Here is a 6000-nt window from a genome sequence, read left to right on the forward strand (position 1 = left end):
ATTTACATAGTCTAAGAATATGTTTTAAATCATATTCTGGACTTCAGTGATAGTGATCTCCATAAAATCTTACATACGTAAGAGGCCAGCCCAGATCTGGTAGACTGTGCCATCGTAGATCTAGTTTCTTCTTAGTATTTTCCATATATTACAAAGACAAATTATATGCAAAAGCAAACCACCAAGGAATGAAAAGAATTAATTTATGTCTAAACAATAAATAATACATTTATGTAGGGAGACCAAATCAAAATTATTAATGTAGATATTGCAATAATTTATAACTTTAATCTGTCAATTGTAGCTTCATTTTAGTCAGGTAAATACCTAATCAATTTGTATTTGAAAAGTTAAGTACAAGTTTTTTCAAAAAAGAACTCAAGGTACCAAAGACTTTCTGATCCCTGAGCCTAATGGTTACTAAATATTGGAAGCTGGGGCAGTGGCTGGCAGTGGGTGGAACAAAACTCTAAAGACAAATGTGTCAAGAGCCTTGCAAATGGCTCTTCCAGCTTACAGAACATGTGATTTGGATCTCATCCAAGGGCAGGTTAGAAATGAAAGTGTCATTCCTCACTTTCTCTTCTGAGCATTCTCAGTATGTTTGCCTCAGAACCTCAGTTATTTACCACAGGTGTGTCAGTAATTATGATATATTATAAACATTTACACAGCATAATAGTCCTCAACTCCTTCCACCTGTGACCTGGTACCTGCATACCAAGCAGTCATGCAAAGCTGCAAGAAGTAGGGGTTGCTGATTTATGGGGGCTGGGGAGCTTATTTCTTTCTCTTCTCTGATATACCATTCTTAGGGAATTAATATTTGTCTAGAGACTTTTTTCTTATCTGTTTTCTAAATTGTTCACTTAAATGTCTCCTTTAACTTTAAACTGTTAACAATTTTAAACCTTTCTAAATGACATGCATGCTTCACTATCTTCTTAAACCAAGTAAAGATAAATGTACATTTATTTTCTAAATGGTCCAGATCTTACTGTCTTGATAATTAGATCATGATAGAATGAGTCCATCAGCGGAAAACAGACTATCTATGTTGTGGTCATATATGTCTGTGTCTTCTGAGTTCTTGACTTTGTTTCATAATAGTAATAATGATAAAATCTTCCACATTATAGGTACAAATGATTTGAGGATTAGAAGAATACACCATTTACAAGCTATGATACTGGGTATCAAATTTAGAACTTTTTGTGTAAAGTAGTAAAGCATTCAACCAACATAGCTACATGTTTTCTTAAATCATGCTAGCTGCACAGCAATGACATTGACAACTTTTGTCACCCTAGCATGTGTCCAGTACCTAGGACACCTTGGGAAGTCTTTGACAAACTTCACCTCACTCAAGGACTTCATTTTCCTCTGCAATTGCTTCGTGAAGGAGCTGTTATTAACACAGGTGAGAATAGCAATTCAAAAGTTTCCAGAGAGTTAACAATGTGATGTTCACAGAGAAGGCACACAAACAACTACAAGAAACAACAAAATATTCTCTGGAAGGAAAACTATGAGAGCATCTGTCACACGCATAAATGAACTAAAATGAATAGTTCTAAACAAAAGAACTCAAAACCCACACAGGAAATTCCCTAGACATAAGAAATTTGCATCTAAAGCAAAATAATTGGAAATGGTTTTAAAAAATATAATCCTTATCTTTAATTCTGTGCTACTTATGCTAACTACTATTTAAATCCAAACAAAAAGCTTGAAGGCAGCCATAGATGTTGTGTGAGGGAAAGACGAAGGGAACAGAAAGAAATGGCAACATGGGCCAGGTGCTGAGGATACTGTTGACTAGCTTCAGAGACCAAGACAAGCAGTTGTTTGGGATACCAGCAAGGGTAGCTGTTGGCATGTTGTTGTAGGTAACATAGACATCTAAAGGCATTATTAATTGTGTAGTGGGTTGTGCTGTCCATAGGATCCTAGATTGTAAGAGGTTAAGGCAATTAGTGAGGCAAAGAGATGAACCAAGAATACAGCTTAATGATGTATCATAGAAGCGAAATATGTATTTTCATGAAAAGGGGGTGGTCAGAATTTCTAGAATATTCTCTGAAATATCAAATGTATGATATAACTTTAGTGACTATTCTGAATAGCAATCTGGGATGAACTCCAATATGCCTGAAGAAGATGAAGTTTGTGGGAAGAATCAGGCCCCTGCTATCTTTAGTTCTTGTTGCCCAATCTCTACCTCATTGAAGTCATTGGTGCTGCACACAAGTCTTTGCTTTTCATCCTACATGTTTAGTATGTTATTTGCTCTCTTGCCCTTTTCATCCTCTGTAATTGCTACCAGAAGTAATTCTGTTTCCATTTTGACTTTTCTTCACACTGTTTCTGTTGATTCTTCCCCTTGGTGGCCAGACTCACTGAAGAATCTACACACAGTTATAATTGTTCCTTTGAGCCCAGTGTGCTGGTACATGGAAAGCATAGTAAGAAAGACAGCCAATTCAAAGACAGTATAAGATACATAGCTGTACTATTATTACAAATGAATGAATGAATCAATCAATCAATCGTCTTTCCTTTGGCAACCAAAAGAAATAGTTACTAATATGTTTTGTCCCCTGAGCCATTTTTAGGGTGGATGCAAAGGCAGGCTAGCTAGCTAAGAATCCAGGAATACCAAGTGTATATAAGCAACTGGGAAACCCCAAACAATTATTTGGTTCACTGGGCTTTTAAGTATCAGAGCCTCAAGGAAGAACTTCTGTTGTTTTAAGTTCTTATGTGTCAATTAAGCTATCCTTCCATTTCACAGTTGGTAACACTTAGAAAACCTGTGATGGAAAATCACATCCTTACCTTGTTCTGTAAATAAAAACTAAAATGCCTAGAGGAAAGAGGAGCAGACAGCTTCTGGAAGTAGAAATGTTTGTGTTAAGAAAAAACGGACCCCCTCCCAACAATGCCAATCCCTCTTCTCACTTCCCCTCCTCCTCAAGGCCAGCATGGGTTTATGCTGCCTTGTGTTATAAGTTGTCATTGCACTGGATGCAGATGGAAGCTCCAGGCAATCCACTCACCAAGTTTAGCATAAGCTGCTGCTTAATCAAGGTGAAATAAACACACACGGGAGGATTTTAAAGCAAAGACAGCCTCTTCAATAGCATTCTTTGATCTCTCCACCCCACTTCCACAACTAACGGAAAAACACACCCAATCAGAAGCCTAATACCTACAACCTCTCATCTTTATGTAAATAATGAACAATTTCAAGCCACAAATATCATATAGCCTTTCTGTTTATTACCTGTTGTTACCAGAACAACAATGGTTATATCAAAGCAAATCATGATGTAATGGAAATTTTTTTTCTAAATAAACCATTTTTCACATTTATAAGCTTAAATGTTGAGTCTGTCAACAAATACTTAAAATGATCTCACTTACCCTAACTTATATTTGAATGTCTCCTTTATATTTGGCCCACGGTTATAAATAAAATTAAAGCTAGTTTGTGATTTTTCTATAGGATTATTAATATTGTATATAAACATATATGCACATCACATATACCAATTTTGTTGTTTTTATTTATTTATTTTTATTATGATGTGTTTTAATTTTATGCATCAGCCGTAGGTTCCCCTGTCCTCCCCCATCCCGCCCCCACCTCCACCTTCCGCCCAGCCCCTCCCCTCCATTCCTATGTCCTCCAGGACCAAGACACCCCTGGGGATTCATTTAAACCTGGTGGATTCAGTACAAGAAGGTCCTGCCACCTCCTTCCAGGCTGAGCATATTTCCCTGTGTAAGCCCAAGGATCCAAACAGCCAGCTCATACACAAAGGACAGGTCCTGGACCCACAGCCTGGGTGCCTCACAAACAGATAAAGCTATTCAATTGTCTCACTTACCCAGAGGGCCTGATCTAGCTGGGGGCTTCACAGCCTTTGGTTCATAATTCATGTGCTTTCTTTTGATTGGCTAGTTGTCCCTGTGGTTTTTGCAATCTTGGATTCAACAATTCACGCTCTTGCAGACCATCCTCTTTCTCGACAGCTGGACACCTGGAGCTCCACCTGGGGCCTGGCTGAGGATCTCTGCACCCACTTCCATCAGTTATTGGATGAGAGTTCCAAGACTAATGTTAGGGTGTTTAGTCATCTGATCACCAGACTAGGTCAGATCAGGCTTTCTCTCAACCATTGCCAGCAGTCTACAGAGGATATATCATTGTGGATTTCTGGGGATCTCTCCAACACTCTGCCTATTCCTGTTCTCATGTGGCCTTCATTACCATGGTCTGTTATTCCTCATTCTACCTTTCTGTTCTTGATCCAGCTGGGATTTCCTGCTCCCCTAAGCTTTCTTTCCCTCAAATCTTGCCCTTCATTACTCCCACTGTCGTCCAGGTTGTTCATGTAGATCTCATCCATTTCTCTGTCATTGGGTGATCCCTGGGTCTTTTCTCGGGTCCCGTTTTCTAGGTAGCCTCCCTGGAGTTGTGTAGCAGTCTAGTCATCTTTGTTTTACATCTAAAATCCTCCTATGAGAGAGTACATACCATGTTTGTCCTTCTGAGTCTGGGTTACCTCACTCAGGATGATTTTTTCTAGATCCATCCATTTGCCTGCAAACCTCATGATGTCATTGTTTTTCTCTGCTGAGTAGTACTCCATTGTGTATATGTAACTTATTTCCTTATCCATTCTTCAGTTGAAGGGCATCTAGGTTGTTTTCAGATTCTGGCTATTACAAACAATGCTGATATGAACATAGCTAAGCAAATGCCCTTGTGGTATGATTGAGCATTCCTTGGGTATATGCCCAAGAGTGCTACAGCTGGGTCTTGGGGAGATGGATACCCAAATTTCTAAGGAAGCACTGTAATGATTTCCAAAGTGGCTGTACAAGCTTGCATTCCCACCAGCAGTGGAGGAGAGTTCCCTTGCTCCACATCCTCTCCAGCATAAGTTGTCTTCTGTGTTTTTTATCTTAGCCATTCTGACAGGTGTAAGGTGGTATCTCAGAGTCCTTTTGATTTGCATTTCCTGGATAATTAGGGACATTGAGCAATTCCTTAAATGTCTTTCAGCCATTTGAACTTCCCCTGTGGAGAATTCTCTGTTTAGTTCTATAGCCCATTTCTTAATTGGACTGTTGGGCATTTTGATGTCTAATTTCTTGGGTTCTTTATATATTCTGGATATCAGCCCTCTGTCAGATGTGGGGTTGGTGAAGAACTTTTCCCATTCTGTAGGCTGTTGCTTTGTCTTGTTGACCTTGTCCTTTGCTCTACAAAACCTTCTCAGTTTCAACAGGTCCCATTGATTGATTGTTTCTCTCAGTGTTTGTGCTACTGGTGTTATATTTAGAAAGTGATCTCTGGTGCCAATGCGTTCAAGAGTACTTCCTACTTTCTCTTCTATCAGGTTCAGAGTAACTGGATTTATGTTGAGGTCTTTGATCCACTTGGACTTAAGTTTTGTGCATGGTGACAGATATGGATCTATTTGCAGCCTTCTACACATTGACATCCAGTTATGCCAGCACCATTTGTTGAAGATGCTTTCTTTTTTCCATTGTACATTTTTGGCTTCTTTGTCAAAAATTATATATTTATAGGTGTGCAGGTTAATGTCAGGGTCTTCAATTTGATTCCATTGGTCCACATGTCTTTTTTTATGCCAGTAACAAGCTGTTTTTATTACAGTAGCTCTATAGTAGAGCTTGAGGTCGGGGATCGTGATGCCTCCAGAGGTTGTTTTATTGTACAGGATTCTTTTGGCTTCCATATGAAGTTGAGTATTATTCTTTCCAGATCTGTGAAGAATTGTGTTGGTAATTTGATGGGAATTGCGTTGAATCTGTAGATTGCTTTTGGTAAGATCGCCATTTTTACTGTATTAATCCTGCCTATCCATGAGCATGGGAGATCTTTCCATTTTCTGACATCTTCTTCAATTTCTTTTTTCAGGGACTTAAAGTTCTTGTTATATAGATCGTTCACATGCTTAGTTA

Source organism: Onychomys torridus, chromosome 5, assembly GCF_903995425.1.
Source record: "Onychomys torridus chromosome 5, mOncTor1.1, whole genome shotgun sequence".
NCBI lineage: Eukaryota > Metazoa > Chordata > Mammalia > Rodentia > Cricetidae > Onychomys > Onychomys torridus.